This window comes from Spermophilus citellus (genome assembly GCF_964194105.1).
Source record: "Spermophilus citellus genome assembly, chromosome: 9".
NCBI classification, from domain to species: Eukaryota; Metazoa; Chordata; class Mammalia; order Rodentia; family Sciuridae; genus Spermophilus; species Spermophilus citellus.
The window spans coordinates 23,472,717-23,491,877 of NC_138191.1; the positions used below are offsets into that span (position 1 = coordinate 23,472,717).

At 41.3% G+C, this 19,161-nt stretch overlaps 1 protein-coding gene and 1 long non-coding RNA gene across 17 annotated transcripts in view; one reads left to right on the top strand and one right to left on the bottom strand.

The window, feature by feature from the left end:
* Nucleotides 1–3,382, bottom strand: part of RAP1A (RAP1A, member of RAS oncogene family) — an 89,504-nt gene extending 86,122 nt beyond the window's left edge. For 7 of the 14 annotated variants that reach the window (XR_014023445.1, XM_081305304.1, XM_081305309.1 and 4 more), the window contains exon 1: nucleotides 3,238–3,379. The gene's annotated coding sequence lies outside the window, so the exon portion shown is untranslated. Of the gene's footprint in view, nucleotides 1–3,147; nucleotides 3,166–3,237 lie in introns of those variants that run through there. The other 7 variants (XM_081305299.1, XM_081305306.1, XM_081305301.1 and 4 more) reach the window with 3 other exon arrangements.
* A 100-nt stretch (nucleotides 3,383–3,482) lies between these two features.
* Nucleotides 3,483–11,413, top strand: LOC308655307. Of its 3 annotated transcripts, none has more exons than XR_014023446.1 (5): nucleotides 3,483–3,548; nucleotides 4,158–4,274; nucleotides 7,403–7,521; nucleotides 8,319–8,398; nucleotides 10,763–11,413. It is a non-coding gene; the product is annotated as an uncharacterized lncRNA (long non-coding RNA). The 3 variants fall into 3 exon arrangements; XR_014023447.1 differs by having other exon boundaries at nucleotides 3,527–3,682; XR_014023448.1 differs by having other exon boundaries at nucleotides 3,538–3,650.
* Nucleotides 11,414–19,161: the final 7,748 nt, after the last annotated feature.

Here is a 19,161-nt window from a genome sequence, read left to right on the forward strand (position 1 = left end):
AAATGAAGATTTACCCCTGAATTAATTCCATTCTCATCTCTCTTCCCCACACACTGATTTTCACGTACTAGCTATAATGATGTTCACAAACTTAAATCACAATAGGATCTCTCTTCTATTCAAAATCTTACAATTGTTTCCCATCTCAATTCAAAGTAAAGCCCAAAGTTCTTATTATGGTCTATAAGGTCGTCAAGCAGCCCCAGATACTTCTCTAACCTCAAGCTCTCTTCTCCCTTTCACTCCTGCTTATTATCCTCCAAACTCAGTAGCTTCCTAGATGATCTCAAAAAGGCCAGGTGTACATTCATGGGTCTTTGCACTTAAAAGTCCTCTCTGCATATACCTTTTCCCTCAAGAGAACACACATCCCTCACTTTCCGCTCCAGTCTCAGTTCCTCCTGGTCAATGTTTTTTCTGGGCCCTCATCCTACTCTTCTGCATAAAGAGGCTCTTATCACTTGACACATTTTATATTTATTTGGTCATAGCCTGTCCTTCCTGATTAGAATATAAGGCCCATGACAGCAAGGACTGTTCTTTCTACATAGTAGGTAGGTAGTCAATACTCATTGAATTAACACTGAATGTTTATTTAATTATTAAGTACATAAAAACATGCCTATAAACAAGTTTTAAAGAGAATGGGAAAAATGAATCATTTGTCAATATTTTCAAATGCTGATCATATTGCTAAAAAAGGGTTTGGTTGGGTGTGTGCATGCCAATAATCCCAGCAACCTTGTCGACTAAAGCAGGAGGATTGTGAGTTCAAAACCAGCCTCAGGAACTTAGAGAGGCCCTAAGCGACTTAGTAAGACCCTGACTCTAATAAAGCATAAAAAGGGCTGGGGATATGGCTCAGTGGTTCACTCCTGGTTTCAATCCTTGGTATTAAAAAAAAAAAAAGCAAAAAAAAAAGCAGTTTGTACAAACAAAACTGTAAGTCAGTTGTAATTATGATTTTAAGATACTAAAGTGAGTAGAACAATCTTACTTCTTTAGAAGCCATGGGTGTACTGGTTTATAACTGACTGGTAAAAGTTATCGAGAACTTTCCCCCATAAATCTGTAGTAATAATCACTCTTAAATCTGTTCTCAAAGACTCAAAGTGTAGATACTGTCATTCCTGAGGGCATACAAAAAGTGAACAAAGGCTTTCAAACAATTGTGATATGAAACAACATACTGATTTCAGTTCACTTAAGACAGTATCCAGGGGCTAGGGATATGGCTCAAGTAGTAGCGCGCTCGCCTGGCATGCATGAAGCACTGGGTTCGATCCTCAGCACCACATAAAAATAAAATAAAGATATTGTGTCCACCTAAAGCTAAAAAATAAATATTAAAAAAAGGACAGTATCCAAGATTGGCTTCAAAAGATCCCTAAAGCTGAATGCAAAATTTTGTGCACAAATGCCTGTTATTCTGGGGGGGGAGGTATGGTCCATATAATTCATCACATTCTCAAAAGTGTCAGTGGCCTAGAAAAGATTAAGAATTGCCATTTTATATAGTAGGAGTAAAATGCAATATCTTAACATAAGGTATCTCTAAAAAGGACAGAAGACATACAACACCTAAACATATCTTTGTAAATCACTTAATTCGTTCAACAAATACCAAATATGTACAGTCCTCAATAGTTTACATCTATTCATATTTGATGCAGAACCTAATTCAAAATGGTAACATAACAAGATTCACAAAAACACCACACTAAAACACAATATCACACAATATAAATATAATTTCAAAAGTGTTACAGTAAAGCATAATAAAGACAGAAATGAGTATGGAGCCTACTTTGGTGTTTATTATGTCAAAGTATTGCAGAAATCAATTACATCAAAAGAAAAGAAAAACTATACATAATCCCCCCCCACACACACATTCTGACAGGAAACCCCAAGAAAGTTTCCAAATCCTGTTTCCAGCAGCATCACTTGTGAGACTGCCCTCAGCATGCTCTTGAAGGTAAGTTCCCCAAGTTAAATATAAGAACTGACACTTTTTTCTTACTATAATAAAAACAGAATCATCATCTTCCACCCAAGAAGCAAAAAAGAGTGCTACCTTTAAGACTGTGGCCCAGTAACCTCCTGCCCTGTTATTTCATTTCTCATACCTTCCTCCCTTCAAAGCAGTGACAAAATGATTTTCCATCTGAAGAAAGAATAGGTTACTCTTCAGTGACAGTTCTTTTTCTGAGAGGTCAAAGGTCCCCTAAACTCTGTGGTTTTCAGCCCGTTGAGATCTCATTTTTTTAGGTACAACTGTCTTTCCCTCCTCTTCTCCCTACAGCAGCAAATTACACAAGTTAGCTGAAGAAACTGTCCTTAACTTCCTGAGTAAAGGCATAAGCGACAATCCTACCAATCCAACACTCCTAACAAACCCTAGATTGAAGGAAGACAAGAAACACACCGTGACTTCTTTCCTAACAAAATTGAAGGTAGCAAAGACCCACGAAAATCCAACGTAGAAAAGGCGAACACATGGCATGCTACAGAAGACATGGGTGAAAGAGGGCGGGAAAGGGGCTGAGAGGTGGAGTGGCATGTAGAGATGTCAGCCTATCTACTGGGGGAAAAAGAAAGAAAGGGGGACCCTGATCCCTGACAGAAGTGCCGAGGGCCATGCCACAGTCCACCCGCACCTCTCTAGCAGGGGGCAGAGGACAGAAAATGCACCAAACGCTCTGACCCCCTCCTCGTATGCCCCCTTTGCAAAGGCAAGCTGGGTTTGCAGGAAGCTCTGACCCTAGACTGGGGACAGCAAGAGTGAAAAAAAAAAAAAAAAGCCGCTAAGTCCAATCTTCTTCATCTCTCAGGCAGCGAGGGGCGAGGGCACTGCGTCCGAGGAGATGGCGAGGGAAATCGGCTTGTGCCATGACACCTCGGAGAGTTGGAGGGTGGGGGACACAATGTCCTCTTTCTCTTCCACACCCGGCCCGGCCCCTCCCGACCGTCTCCCGCAGGCCCAGCCACAGTCGACCGGCTTGGTTGGCGGGCGTGGTTGGCCCTGGCTCCGGCGGCGGCTGCCGGGCCTTACAAGCCCGAGCCCCTCCCGCCGGCCAGGCCCCCGGGCCGCCGCCCCGGACACCGAGGGAACGCGGAGGAGGAAGGGGGAGCCAGAGGACTAACCCGCAGCGTGAGCCGCCACAGCCCCAACTCGGCGGACCCGCGTCCCCCACTCCCTCTGAGGCTGGCTGGGGCTCCCCGCCCCTCACTCACCCCCCGGGTCCGGCGCCTCCTCCACCACCTCCTCCTCCTCCTCCCTCCTCTCGGCCGTGGCTCTGGCTCCGGCTCCGGCTCTGCGCGGCGGCGACGGCGGCGGCGGCGGCGGCCTCGGGAGCGGCGGCGGCGGCGCCTCCTGAACGCGCACGCACGCAGCACGCAGGCACCGCCCCCTAGACCGCCCCGCCCCTCCGAGTCTCCGACTACCAGGTTTCGACTCCGCCTTCCCAGTGGCGTTTTGGAGTCCGCTTAAAGGAGCAGCATCGAGAGGGATAGTGAGCGAGAACTACTGTAATGCGCAGGAACCGGTATTTTCGGCTTTGCAGAGAGAGGAGAAGCCGGAAATAAAATGACGAAGGGTCAGAGATTCAGGAGAAATAGAATTTGGAGGGAATGCAACCATTCAACAAGTACTAATTGAGCGCTGTTCTAGGCACAGAGGGTAAAGCCACAGACAAGCAAACGCACTCGTGGAGTTTGCATACTAACGGGGTGGGAAAGGGGAAAGGAACAAATGACAAAATTTTCAGGTAGTGGTAAGGGGTGTGAGAAAAATAAAGTAGGGGATAGAGTGAAATTATAAGCTGCATCTCAGAGGAGACCTTTGTGCCCATACGTGCGTGATATGAAGGAATGAAACTAGGAAGTTAAGGGATAGAGAAGAGGAACGCCTTTCCAGGCTGAAAGAAAAACAGCCATAAACCTAGAGATGTGGGTGCCCCTGCCATGTTGAGAAACAGCAAAAGGCCAGTATGGCTGAGCATTGTCAGCCTGCCAGAGAGCAGGAATAGTTAGGCTTAGAAAGGTGGGCAAGTAGCCAGATCCTGTGGAGCCTATGGGTCATTATAAGAGCAACAGGAAGCTCTGGGAGGAGGGTGAGTCCAGGAATGACTACATCTGATTCATGTTTTTAAAAGTCTTGCTGTGTGTGTGTGTGAGAGAGAAGTACACAATGGAGAATCACAAAGGCCCACAGGAGACCAGCAAGGAGGCTTTTCTTTTTAGCTTGAGCTAGGATGGCAGCAGAGTACAAGGTGAGAAAAATAAAACACATTGCTTTGTAATGTGTTTTATTCATTTTAGTTTTATTTAGATACCTTTTGATTGCAGTAGATTTGGACTTGGACAGTATGTGAGGAAACAATAAGATCACTATTCTTAGATTCAGGGCCTGATGGCTGGGTTAATAGTGGAAGAGTGACTAGAGAAGCATAGGGTGGACCATACTAAGGAATCTTGAATTGGTGGTCATAAAGTGAGACCATACAGTGTGGTTATGTGATTTTCCTCCAGCCACCCTCCATTGCTTGGGACTTGGAGGAGACTTAGATTTGATCAGGGCTGGGTTTTGCTGGTGAAAGTCGATGGGAGGGGTCAATTACCCAAGGAAGTGATTATAGAAATAGATCTTGGAATCTGAACTGGAAGAGAAGAGAAAGCAAGTAAAAAGTGGTGGTCCCTGTGGGAAGGAACAGTTGCAGAGGAAGCAATCCAATGAGTGAGGGCCAGGGGACTTTCCAAGAATCAAGCATGGGGAAGTAAGGCCATCAGGGAAGAGGAAGCACAAAGTATCTGTGAGGGAAAAAACGGTTCCAGCTGGCACCAAAGACCTAGGGAAACAGAAAAGCCTTTGGGCTACAGCCCTCATCCTGGTGTGTGAACAGGGAGACACTGAAGGGCCTGACTGCCTACTAGTACTCTGTAGGGAACTGCACAGACCAGGGAGAAACTGAACGCTGGAGGGGATAAGCCAGGCAGATACAGCCTAGGCTGCTTTATAAACACTGGGAGACCCACTGGATATTTCGCTTTCCCCACACCATGGACACACTCTTACCTAGTGTTTGATCGAAACTAAAAAATATCTTTCCTCCAATGTTCGGCTCTTCCTCCTCTTGACTTCCCCTTTGCTGCTCACAGCACCCTCTTTCTCAGTCACTGAACTGTCAAAGCCTTGGCATCCTTTAATCTTTCTTCCTCACCCTTATGTCCAATTAGTCCCCAAAGTGTGTTGTGATCTGCACAATCCAATTGTTCTGCCATGATGGAAATCTTCTTTATCTGCAATGGTCCACATGTGGCTAATGAGCACTTGAAATGTGACCAATACAATGAGGTATTGAATTCCAAATCTTGTATAATTTTAATTAAATTTAGATTTAAATAGCTGCGTAAGCTAAGGGCTACCTGTGTAGCACAGTTATAGATATTTCCTACCCAATGGCTGCTTCCTCTGTAGCTACATTGCCATAATTCTAGTATCGATTTTTTTTTTTTAACCCAAGGGCACTTAACCACTGAACCACATCACCAGCCCCCACTTTTTTTTTTTTTTTTTTGTATTTTATTTGAGACAAGGGTCTAACCAAGTTGCTTAGGGCCTCATTAAGTTGCTGAGGAGGCTGGCTTTGAACTCACAATCCTCCTGCCTCAGCTTCCCAAACCTCTGGGATTATAGGTATGTGCCATCATGTCCAGCTAGATCAGGTATTGATTTACTCTTAATCTAAACTTTTGTTTTACTTCTGTTTGGTCTCCTGCTTAGTTGCTTTTCCATCAGTCCATCTTATGTCCTTGCTAAAATCGTCTTCCTAAGCAATGACCATATCATGAATCCACCTATTCTAGAAGTTATTAGTAGTTCCCTATCAAATTAAGCACAAACTCTTCAATCTGACACTTACCCAGTTATGTATCTCTGCCACTTTTCCAGTCTTACATTTCACCATACCCTTATATGTAAAGTGAACTACTTGCTATTATTCTATCAGTTTATTAAACTCTGTCTGCCACAGATGCCTCCAATTCCCTCTACCAGAGCCCAAATCTGTTGAAGGCCTGTCCCATATCACAGCTCCTACTTGGAGCCTTTTCTAATTTCCTCCTCCTCTGAAGTCCCCACAGTTTCTATTTCTACTTACCTGTGGTATATTTTGTGTATTTCTTTTATTCCTGTTACTAAATGTCACTCCTTGCAGGTCACTGCATGTCAATTGTATTTGTACCTCTTGCAATGTTAGTCCTGCACCTTATGAAATAGCCACCAAATGAAACATATGCTTTGTTGAAACTTTGCTATTATGAAAGTATTTCTTTTCTTGTTATTACTGGCTAAGTATTTCTTCCAGATGCTTCCCCAACTTAGGATACCTTGGCAATTCCATTAGAGCTTGTAATCCTAGACAGTGTGGGTATACTTAGAACTGGCAGGACCAGCATAGCCACTTCCAGGATCAATTTGTGGGAAAGGCCTTTAAGAAGCGGATTTGTATCAGATTGTGATACAAATCAATAAAAAGAGCTTTCTATCTAATAAATGTTTAGAAAATGTATTTTTAGAGCTTGAACTGTTAGAAGCCTGTAACCCAAGAGTAGAATTACATAGGCTATGCCCTGCAATATCTGATGTACTTTTCCTGTTGGCGCAATAGAATTTAAGAATTTGAAAAGCAGGTATAGTATTTTAAATAAATAATTAATTTTTGCAGTCCTGGATATCAAACTTAAGACCCTGAGCATGCCAGGCAAGTATTGTACCACTGAGTTCCATCCCATTCCATTTTTAAACAAAATGTACCATATACACTTAGGACTTTATGCACATTTATTCAATACACCTTAGCAGAGGCTTGCCAATTACCAAGGACTTCTGCTTGTTGCTGAGGATACAAAGATAGGAAAGATATGATTCCTGCTTTCAAGAACACATGGTAAAGACAGGACCTGGCTTTGGCAGGCATTTTTACAGTTTCAGGATGATTCCAGTTATCAAAAAACATTAAATTCAGTATTATTAGCCTCATTTTTAGAGGGGAAAAACTTGTTTGGAGAGATTCAATAAATTTGTACAAAATCACAGAGCTAGTAATTGGCAAGGCCTCAAAGAGGCACCTGAATCTTCAGGTATCAAAACATTGGTTGAATTAAAATGTAAGTTCCTTGAAAATAGCAAGTTGATCCATTTTTCTCATTGCTATATTCTCAGTAAATATGAGTGTAGAGAATGAAAGAGAAAGAACATGAGAATGTAAGCCAGCCATCTAAGTCATTAGTTATTTGTTTATTTTAATTAATTATGTGCTGAGCTGATATTACCGATATTAGTGCTAAGGTAAAATGTGGTCCACAGATTGGTACTAATGCACAAATTGTTTATTACCAGTGAATCTTGAGATTAGCACAGAAAATGAGCAAACATTTAGGATCTCTTTTGGCAACTTGGCGTTACTGTGACATCTCAGCAAGTGATCAGTGGACTTGTCTCATTGAACCTGGAGACAGGTAAGTTCAGGTGTCCAACTTGGATAGGGAGTCCATATGGCATACTCTGTGTACTAGTCATACTGCATCTAATTCAGTCCCACCCTTTAGGCTATTTACCACCCACCTGCTCCACCTCCTGGAGATTCTTTACTATGTAACCAAGAGAATGCTTCCTGTCTTTGCAGTGAAAGTCCCAACAGATTTGAAATTTTTTTAAAAACTGCTCTTCACCACAGAAGTTAGATCTACTAATCTTATGATGTGGAGACATTGTTGTGCAGTAATTATGTATATGATCCCTGGAATGAGATGACATAGGTTTAAATGCAGGTTCTGCTACTTACCAACTGCTTCCGCAAATTGCTTAATCTCTTGCAGCCTCAGTGTTATTATCTGTAATATGTACTTTAAAAAGTATAAAATTTCAGAGGGCCTTCATAAAAAACTATGAAAGGTAATGCAGTTTACAGAAACTTGAACACGAAGAAATGTTATAATAAATCTTTTCCTTATTCTGGATCATAAAAATTTATGATATTTGCAAAGTTTTTCAAAACCTTCACAATAGAGATGATTCTATCAATATCCAACCTTGTAAATAAACAATCACTTTCAGTTATAAACATTGTTAAAAGATAATACATATCAGCTAATTCCAAAAGTTCTTTATTTGTATTTGTTTAATATTTTGTATTTGTTTAATGGGGGATTGAACCCAGGAGCATTCAACTGTTGAGCTACATCTCCAGCCCTATTTATTTATTTATTTATTTATTTATTTATCTATCTATCTATTTATTTAAATTTTGAAATAGGACCTTGCAAGTTACCCAGGCTGGTCTTGAACTACAATGTGATCCTTCTACCTGAGCCTCCTGAGTCGTTGTAATTATAGGTATGCACCATTTTACCCAGCAATATTTGTTTTTTAATGCATGATATGATATGAGGGACACTACATTTAGTTTCTAGGTGTCCATTAAAAGCAGTTATTTCTTCAGCTCAGCTTGTCTGTAGGTGAAAGAAGGCAGCCAGGCAGGTGCATGTGTACATTGCATGAAAGCATGGGGGTAGAGCTCAGTGGTAGCATATATGCTCAGCATGTGCAAGACCCTAGGTTTAATCCCCAACAATACACACACACACACACACACACACACACGGAGTTATTTGATGGCATATATGTTGCCTACTTATATATAAATTCAAAAGACTTCATATGCAGTCTCTTTCTGCTGAACTCTAGCCTGCTCATTCTTCTCCATTTCCTTCTGTGAACTTTGTCATCTGGAAGAAAGCAGCTACTCACCCATGCAGCTCCGCAACTCCTAGAAAGAGTCAAGGATTCCTGCACCAAGGAGGCTGGATAATGATGAGCACCAGGCAGGCAGGACACACTGGCTGAAAAGAGAGCCCTGTGTAGGCAGAGAGCCAGAATGTCAAAAGTAAGCAGTCCTTTTTTATCTGGAAGGAAAAGCTTGCACTTATCTGCACTATTGGGGACGAGACTGTCACCAGCCCAACTCAGCCTTCAATAAGTGGAGGGAAAAGGAATCCAAGAGGGGTTTGTACCATCTTTATGGATCATAATTAACATTGTTCTATAACAAAACTCAAATGTGTAAACTGCAAATCAAGGAATCCAATATATGACATCTGAATTTACAGAAGGCAGAATAGTATGATGAGGGTTATTAGATTTAACAATAAAAATATAGGATTCCTGATTTAGATTTGAATTTTAAATAAACAAATATATATTTTAGTATAAGTATGTTCCAGGCAGTATTTAGAATTTGTATATCTGAAATTCAAATATAACTGGATGTCCTGTATTTTATCTGATAACCCTATAGGTGGTTAAACATGCAGGCTCTGAATCTATAATCCATACTGTATAAGTTCAAATTCTGATCCTACCACATATCAGTTGCATGGCTTTGGGCACATTACTAAACTTTCTAAGACTCAATATTGTAAAGTTTGGATAACGTTTACTTCATACCAGGACTGAGGTTGTAACTCCGTGGTAGAGTGCTTATCTAGCACATGTGAGGGACTAAGTTTGATCCTCAGCACCACATAAAAATAAATAAGTAAAATAAAGGTATTGTGTCCATCTACAACCAAAAAAAATTTTTTAATCACCTCATAGAGTTGTTGTTAAGAGTAAATGATATACATAAAAATTTATAATGGTAACTGACACAGAATAAGGGCTGATAAAAATATTAGCTATTTTTATAGGGAAAATTAACGGTTTTTCATAACCAAATATCTTTTTTTTAAATTTAACATTATTTAATGTTAAATTATTTAATGTTAAATCTGGGTGGAAGGTGTTTTTTTTTTTTTTTTTTAAAGAGAGAGTGAGAGAGGGGAGAGAGAGAGAGAGAGAGAGAGAATTTTTAATATTTGTTTTTTAGTTCTCGGCGGACACATCTTTGTTGGTATGTGGTGCTGAGGATCGAACCCGGGCCGCACGCATGCCAGGCGAGCTCGCTACCGCTTGAGCCACATCCCCAGCCCTGGAAGGTGTTTTTGCCTTCGTATTTCCTTGGTACTTTCAATTTAGTTTACAACAAGGTGAACTAACATAACTTTCAGACTCACTATCTATGGTATAAAGGAACACATTACCAATACCTTACAGAATCAGAAAGTTTCCTATTCCTTCCCTTGATGCCTAACAATTGAAGCCAATTTTTTTCCCATTTTTTTATTGGGACATTATAATTATACCTAATTGAACCCAATTTTTAAGTTGTCCTAAAAACCTGGTGCTTTAGATTTCCAGTGCACAGTATGGGTAAGTGTTCACAAAAGATTCATTGAGCATTCACTAGATCAAAATCAGGAGTCAGTGATAGCCCCTAAATGGAATTTTGTTTCTAAGGTATTTATTATAGGATTTTTTAACTCTATAGATTATTTAAGAATAACCAACTTATGTAGATAATTTCAGTTCTTGAATAGAGTTCTGTTAGCACAAAGTTAAACACCAAACAAGAAGAAATTATATAATAGAAAGTGCAGTGGGCTTAGAATCCAGAAATTTGGTTCTCCCACTCAGTACAAGTCACCTAATGCTTCTGAATATTTGCTTCTTCATTTATAAATTGAGAATATTAATATCTACTGTAAATAGCAAAAAAAAAAAAAACAGAGTTAAATGAGATAACATAAGGACAAATACAATACTGGGAATAAAGTAAACACTCAATAAATGCCCATTAACATGAATCTGTTTATTCATTAGAAAGAAGACCAGAGAGAAACACCAGAGGAAGCTTAAAGAAAGATCCGAGCCTGGGATTTATGCTACTTTATATGGCTGAGCTAAAACTCCTTACTCTGTCCACATCTGCTTCTGGATGAGAACCAATTACTTCCAAACAATGATACAACCTAAGGGGAATGCAAGAAAGGACTCCATCCATCTTCCCCATCTTCAGGGCCGTGTGTGTGTGTGTGTGTGTGTGTGTGTGTGTGTGTGTGTGTGTGTACTGGGGCAGGGGAGGAGGGCAGTAGTGAGAAGGAGGAAAGGCCAGAAAAGGAGTTGGAAAAATATTTTTTTCCTTTTGATAATTCGTTAAGTTGAATATCAAACTGTGCAGAAAAAAAAAAGCAGTTTGACTCCAGAACTTGGAAAACACACTTCCAGTAAATTTACAATATTAATTTTGCGCTGAGAGAGCAAATCCCAAATTCAAACCAGATTCACAAATTATGATCTCACTTTTTCCAGAGTTTCTACTGATTAGGCTTGTTATAGATTAACTAGAGGTAGAATGTATTAAAGGGAAAGAAGAGAAAAAAAGAGAATACTTAAACTCAAGAGAATAAAATTTCCTGTGTTTGCTTTTTCTGCTAATAAATGAGACTCAAGCAAAAGAGTGTGTATTTTCTAAGAAGAAGTGAGGGTGAATGTGTGAGCATTTTACAGAGGGGATTACCAAAGGAGTCAGTCATTTTGAGCTGGAAAGCCATAAAGAGTGCCAGTTTTCTCAAGACAGTGCAGGGATGAGGGTGAATTTGGGGGTGGGGGGTCGTGGACAGACCTAGTGGTTGTAGAATGAGCTGGGAAGAGTGTTTTTCTTTTTCTTTTTCTTTATTTTTTGGTACAGGGATTGAACTCAGGAGCACTCAGCCACTAAGCCAATCCCCAGTCCTATTTTATATTTTATTTAGAGACAGGATCTCACCGAGTTGCTTAGCACCTCACTTTTGCTGAGGCTGGCTTTGAACTTGCGATCCTCCTGCCTTGGCCTCCCTAGCCACTGGGATTACAGGTGTGTGCCACCGTACCCAGCTGGGAAGACTGTTTTGGAAGATAATTAATTAATATACATATTGAGTATCAGTTGTATGTTCAATAGCTTAATATGTTCAGGGGATACAATGAACATAAAGCCAAGTGCCAGCATTCTAATTTAGAAGACAGCAATCGGTGGGTTTAAGTGAAGATAGAAGGAAGGCTCTGTAACAAAGGATTAAGAAAACTTGAGTGACTATCATTTGGGTTTTTTTTTTTTTTTTTTTTTTTTTAAGTAAGGGCTACATCCTAAACCAGAGACTAGAGGGTGCTTAACAAAAATAAATAAATAAAAATAATGAAGTGTCAGATACGCAGGGGCTGTGATTAAAGGCCTTGCTTGGGCTTTGAATGTGGTCAAGGGAAGAGGTGAATCATGTCTCAAATCCTTTCCTTGCCTTCTGCAATGGGGGTGCATGGTGTGAAGGAAAAAAAGCCAGGGTGTGTGCATCTGTTGACAGACATCTGAAATAGATCAGGATCCTGTTGCAGGCTGGAGGGTTTCCTCAGAATCCCTCTCTTCATCCCCAAAGCTGTAATTGCCAAAATAGGTTATCAGAATTTCAGCATATGCGAGTATCTCACTAATGCTCATTTGCTGACTTTAATGAGTTCCAGAACCAATCTGTGATCTTACAGTCAGCTCAGGTTTATCACCAAAAGAAAGTCCGTAAGTCTGGTGTGGGAGGTCAGCTCAGCAGAACACAGCAGGGAGACATTGATGTGAAAATGAATTTAAATGAATTCTGGTGGACATTGTAAGGCTTCACAGTCCTTTAATACCATTAAGCACAAAAATGTTTGGTGTCGTGGGATGTCCTGATGAGCTCGGCTCTTGTATAATACCTGTCTTGCAAACCACACTAACTATCCTTTTGTTCTCTCTTCAAATTTCACAGCTTCCTCTAGTCTACCAAAAAAGGGAAACTCGTATCTCCGAGCTGTTACAATAAAACTATTGGCAGCCTGTAAAGTGAGAACAGAGCCTTGCCTTAATTTATTGCACCACACAGATTTATTACACATCAGGGTAATAATAACACTGGGATTTGCAATCTGATGATCTTTGCTCCAGTAGGAGCATGATGGAGGGAGCCAGCCTGGAAAGCCCTGGGCTCGTGGATTCCCTATATGGTACTAAGCACTGCCGGGCACACACTTGGCTCTGTGCCACGAGACGATGCAGTATCACTGGGCCAGGCAGTGCCAAGATGTGATGCAGACTGGGTGAGGAGATGTAGTATTTCAACAGAAAACACTAGAAGTCATTTGCCAGGTCTGAGAAGAGTGTTTCCACAGTTGCTCATTGCTAGGGAAGTAAGCATTCCCCAGCTCCCATCTTCACATAAAAGCTTCCTCAACCTGTAATATGATGAGAATCCAGTTTTAGAACCATAGAGTTGACAGAAAACTTTAAGGGGCACCATAATAGTTAAAGCTATTCCGACAGAGGTTCGAAGGCACATTTAACAAAATTCATGGTAAAAGACAATCACCTTCAGGCTGAGGGTCTCCTCAGTGCCAGCCTCAATTCTGGACTGCTTCATGGTCTCTTCATCATGGCTTCTGAGTCTTGAAGTGTCTGATCAATCTTGGCTGCTTCCAGGGATACTGCTCTGAGGCGCTCAGGCACTCGGCTTGCCTATGGTGATGTCAGTGACATTCTCACAGAGGGCAGCATCCATCAGAGGTGCCCTCCTGCTGCTCAGCTCACGCTGGAAGTCTCTCATTAGAGTTTCTAATTTTTAAGATAATGGGAACTTAATGGGGATTATTTTGATTTTTTCTTACTAGCCAACACTTTGATATCAGACCCAGCTGCACTGCCTGAACAAATGCATTCTGAGTAAGCAGAAGCTGTGGCTCAGGAAACTGCTGACTTAACCTTAGAAAGGCACAAGAGGATCCTAGAGCCCAGTTTTCTTTTCTTTGACTTGGCAAGAAACCATGCCAGTCTTCAGTCTGAGTTCAATGGAGAATTATCCCTACTCACTTGAAGACTTTGGCCTGAAACAGTGTTTGGGTGTCTGGCCATTGGGTGACCACGTTGCATTCTCCCTTCTTTGCCCACCAATTTCTAGAGAGAAACACTTTTATTAAATCATCAGTGAACTATTCAATGAATTCTAAATATTTGAGGAGCTTAGGTTACTGCTACTCCTTTCTATATCATGCTTTAAAGTTCACCGAACGTGGTGGCCAACACCTGTAATCCCAGTGACTTGGGAGGCTGAGACAGGAGGATCCCAAGTTTGAGGCCATTCTCAGCATCTTAGCAAGACCTTGTCTAAAAATAAAGATGAGAAGGGGTGGTGAGGGGTATAGTTCAATGGTAAAGGGTCTTCAATTCTCAGTACCAAAAAAAGAATGAAGAATTCAATCTGCCTATCATCAATCCCTGGTTGTACTTATGAGACAGATTTACTTTCTAAGGACAATACCAAGACTGGAATCAAAGAACTTCAATATGGTTTGATACTATCAGGCCTTGGAAATTTGAAGACATAGTCCTTGTCTTCTTATAAAAACTTTGACTTTCTTCCTAGCAAACATACGTAAGTTTTTTATTTTGCATTGGCAGGTGGCAGTCTGCAGGATAAATTGGCCTCTGGGGATTTTTAACCTGCCAAAATGATTGGCAAAACACAAAATTGAGAAAATCCATCTTCAGTAAACCAACTGCCCAACAGCTCCCAGGAGAGTGTGGATGGGCTTCCTTTGATGGCTGTTAGCTATCAGGACCACTCAGACAAATCCTGAATCTTGGCAACCACTTTAGTCCTGTGGTCACTGATTGCTCCCTGGCAAGAAACCATGTCAGTCTCCAGTCTGAGTTCAATGGAGAATTATCCCTACTAACTGGAACTTCTGGCAGTGCGTCTTCAAATCCCCCCAAAGCAATCATATAGTAGGGAAGCCAAAGAGGCAGAGGGGTGGCTAAATCACAGAAATGAAGATAAACACATTTAGTTCCATGTTCCCCTAAAGAGTCAACAGGCCCGGATACTTCAAAACACATTGCCCATTGCTTTAGATGAAAGGCCCAAGACTATTTTAATTAAGTAATTTGTTTTCAGAATAAATTTCATAAGGAAGGGAATTGCCCTCCAGCTATTTGGTGGAATGGGTTATCAATAAATTGGCCTCAAAAGAAGAAGGGTGCTAGAGAAGGCAAATGAAAATATAAAGTGGGGAGTGAGCAGAAACTGTAGCATTGTTAAGAAATCCAAACAAAAATCATCAGGAGTGGGAACTCATTTATATTTAGTTATTTTGAAAAACGATGATGGTAGTACAGGGGTATGAGAAGGTGTGAGTGAGGCAGAGGCTTTATTTAGTCTTACAAGAAACAGTTGCCCAACTCCAAAGCCTGCCTGGGTGGCTAGAACATTGGGAAGTATGCACAGTGTGCAGGAACTTGGCTGTCAGCTCTCCCAAGGTTGCAAAGTGCCAACCAAGCTCATGTGCGGTCTTCATTAGGCTGTAGGTGCTGACTGTGCCAGTAGTCACCTCCACAGCTCTCAGGCCTCTTACCACATCCTTCCATTCACACTGCATCTCAGCAGAGCTCCAGGCCACTTTACATCTCTTACATCAGGGGGTTTGGGATGACAACTTGCATATGATCTTTGCAAACTTAAACTTTTGAGTGCTTGGAATTTGAGCATAGAAGCAAAAAAAAAAAAAAAAAAAAAAAGTGGACAAGAAAGAGCAGATAAACGTCTACGTTTCTAAAATGAGTCTGAAGCCCCGTGCAGTGAGCCCTGTGATGCCAGCTACTCAGGAGACTGAGGCAATAGGATAGAAAGTTCAAGGCCAACTTGGGCAACTTAGTGAAGCTCTAGCTCAGAATACCACTGGAGATATATCTCAGCAGTAGAATGCTTGCTTTGTATGTGTGAGGCCCTGGGTTCAATCTCTGGTACTGAAGGGAAAAAAACAAACAAACAAAAAAATGAATAAACAAACATAAAAGAGTCTGAAATGCAAAGATAACTTTCAGGGTTCAGATTGAGCAAGATCTCTTGAGGTCATAATCCTGAAGATCTTACTTCTTTTGTTAAAAAGAGGAGGAGAAAGAGGGAGAGGGGCAAGGAGGGAGAGAGAGAGAGAGAGAGAGAGAGAGAGAGAGAGAGAGAGAGAGAGAGAATATCTCCTAAGTTGCCATGGTACCAAGAAGAATCTTAAAAAAAATGCTTATTATTATTTTTAAAATCATACTGCTGAACATTTCAACTGGGAATAATGGGTTCATGTCCCCAGATTGGAAGGGGATGTGAGAAAGTATTTTACAAAGGAAAAAGTAAAATAACTGTTACCTAACATTTTCCACCTAGACAGAAAATGAAAGTTCAATTTGCAAGCTAAAAGAACATTCTGTTGACAATTTACTGTACCTGGGAAACCCTGCCAGTTGCCTCAACCCTGCCTCATTTGGACACCTTTCATTTCAGACTACACAGCAGATACTAATGAATTTTCAAAGCATGTGGACGGAGTTGGTCAAGTCATCCAAACTTACAGCGATGACAGGTTGGACAGTGGATAGCAATTTCCCTTTGTCGTCATCACCCTTCCCAAATGCTGGGAAACCGAGGCATGGAGGGACAGATGTGAGGTGTTGACTTGAAGGTTCTGGACCAAATCTGATGTTCCAGGAACCAAGCCATGAGCACTGCTGTCATCTCTGGGAAATGGTTTTTGATTCAGCAGCGGTACTTTCCAGTATCAGTACTTGTGTGTGTCAGCAGCTAAGACTCCCAGGCGAGGGGCCCCACATCCTCAGCCTCAGCCTGGGCCTCAGCTTCATCTCAGGAAAGCGCTCTGGCTGGTGAAGAGAATGGGGAGGGTGTGGCAGAAGGGCCAGGCCTCAGTACCTGTGAAGGCTGGTGTTAGAGTGGAACTCTCAGGAGGAGAAGGAGGAGGCCTCTGGGTGGTGAATTAACCTACTGAGGTGACTGGTCTGGAGACTCTGAGAGGGAAATGGCAGGACTCACACTACCCCCTCCCTTGATGAGCATGCCCACAGCCAGACCCCCATATTTCATTGTTCTGCCTCCTGGGCTGTTGGATATACTTCTTCTACTTTGGAGGGGGCACCTTCTGGGGTCCATTTTCTTGAGGCCTTATTTGTTTCCATTTTCAACAGAGATAAACAGAACACTCATTCCTTGGATGGTGGAGTAGCTAGGTAATCCAGAACCAGCTGGACTTTGATCATATTTTTAAGGATGAGAAAGATGGATGATGTTCACCAGGTAGGAAAGGTTAGACCAGTAAGTTGCTCGTTTCTTCCCATCTTCTTTATGATCTCAGAAAAGCAGGAGAAAAATAAACGCACACAACATTTGATGGATGTCCCCTGCCCCCAGCTTAGTCCAACTTTGTGTCTTAACAGGAAAGGGTGGAAGAGGAAAAGGGAACTGACATTTACTGAGTGCCAACTCAATTGATTTAAATAATTGCACTTTATATAAATAATCACATTTAATTCTCCAAGACAAGACCCTCCCACGCAGGTATTGTTATCCCCATTTTTAAAGATAACTCTACTAGGCTTGTGCAGTTTGGAGGCTATGAAACCAAAATTTAAAACCCAAGGCTTCCTGTCTCCATAGACTCCTTTCTTTCCTGCTCTCTTCTTGAAGTGCCCATTCTGAAGACTGACTTGACCCTGAACTCAGCCTACAGGAGGAAAAGGACAGCAGTTGGGGGCTGTCTCCTTATTCAGTGTGTTTATCAGAACATCCTAATGACAGAACAGGTCAGAATGACAAATGGTTGTTTCAAAGCCCTCGTTGGCTGAAAGATCGCAGGATGTGGGGTGCAGGTCCTGGAAAAAAGTGATGGAGCTCTAGGGGGAAATACCCTATGACTTGTTTTCTGAAAATTTAGTTAGCATTTACCTTTAGTCACTTGTCAAATTCAGGGATGCCTTAAACTTAAGAGATTATCAAAATCATAGTACTCTTACTCTTATTATAAAAAATAGCTAAATTTATTACAGGCTTATTTTGTGTAAGACACTGTTCTTTAGGTTTTATATGTCTTATTTAATCCCCCAGTAGTCCTATGGGGAAGATATTATTATTATTATTTTGCTTGTTTTTATGAGACAGGATGTCAATATGTTGCCAAAGCTGGCCTCGAACTTTTGATCCCTCTATCTTAGCCTTTCAAACACCTGGGTTCGTAGAAAAATTATTATTCTTCCTATACAGACGAAAGGCACAGAGAGGTTAAGAAACTTTCCCCAGCTGACATAGGAAAGAAGTGGTTAAACTAGGATTTGAACTTACCCAACTGGGCACCTATGGACTACCTTTTCTGCTGCCTGCCATCACAGAGGGTTATAGGAAGGCTGGTTTCTATATTTTAAGAAGATTCTTCTTTTCTCATTCTCTTTTTTTTTTTAGATTTTTTTTTGGTTGTTCAAAACATTACAAAGCTCTTGACATATCATATTTCATACATTTGATTCAAGTGGGTTATGAACTCCGTATACAGATTGCAGAATCACATCGGTTACACATCCACATTTTTACATAATGCCATAGTGACTGTTGTATTCTGCTACCTTTCCTATCCTCTACTATCCCCCCTCCCCTCCCCTCCCACCTTCTATCTCTACCCCATCTACTGTAATTCATTTCTCTCCCTTGATTTTTTTCCCTTTCCCCTCACATCCTCTTATATGTAATTTTGTATAACAATGAGGGTCACCTTCCACTTCCATGCAATTTCCCTTCTCTCTCCCTTTCTCTCCCACCTCTCGTCCCTGTTTAATGTTAATCTTTTTCTCATGCTCTTCCTCCTTGCTCTGTTTTTAGTTGCTCTCCTTATATCAAAGAAGACATTTGGCATTTGTTTTTTAGGGATTGGCTAGCTTCACTTAGCATAATCTGCTCTAATGCCATCCATTTCCCTGCAAATTCCATGAATTTGTCGTTTTTTAGTGCTGAGTAGTACTCCATTGTGTATAAATGCCACATTTTTTAATCCATTCATCTATTGAAGGGCATCTAAGTTGGTTCCACAGTCTAGCTATTGTGAATTGTGCTGCTATGAACATCGATGTAGCAGTATCCCTATAGTACGCTCTTTTAAGGACTTCAGGGAATAGTCCGAGAAGGGCAATAGCTGGGTCAAATGGTGGTTCCATTCCCAGCTTTCCCAGGAATCTCCACACTGCTTTCCAAATTGGCCGCACCAATTTGCAGTCCCACCAGCAACGTACAAGTGTACCCTTTTCCCCACATCCTTGCCAGCATTTGTTGTTGTTTGACTTCATAATGGCTGCCAATCTTACTGGAGTGAGATGGTATCTTAGGGTGGTTTTGATT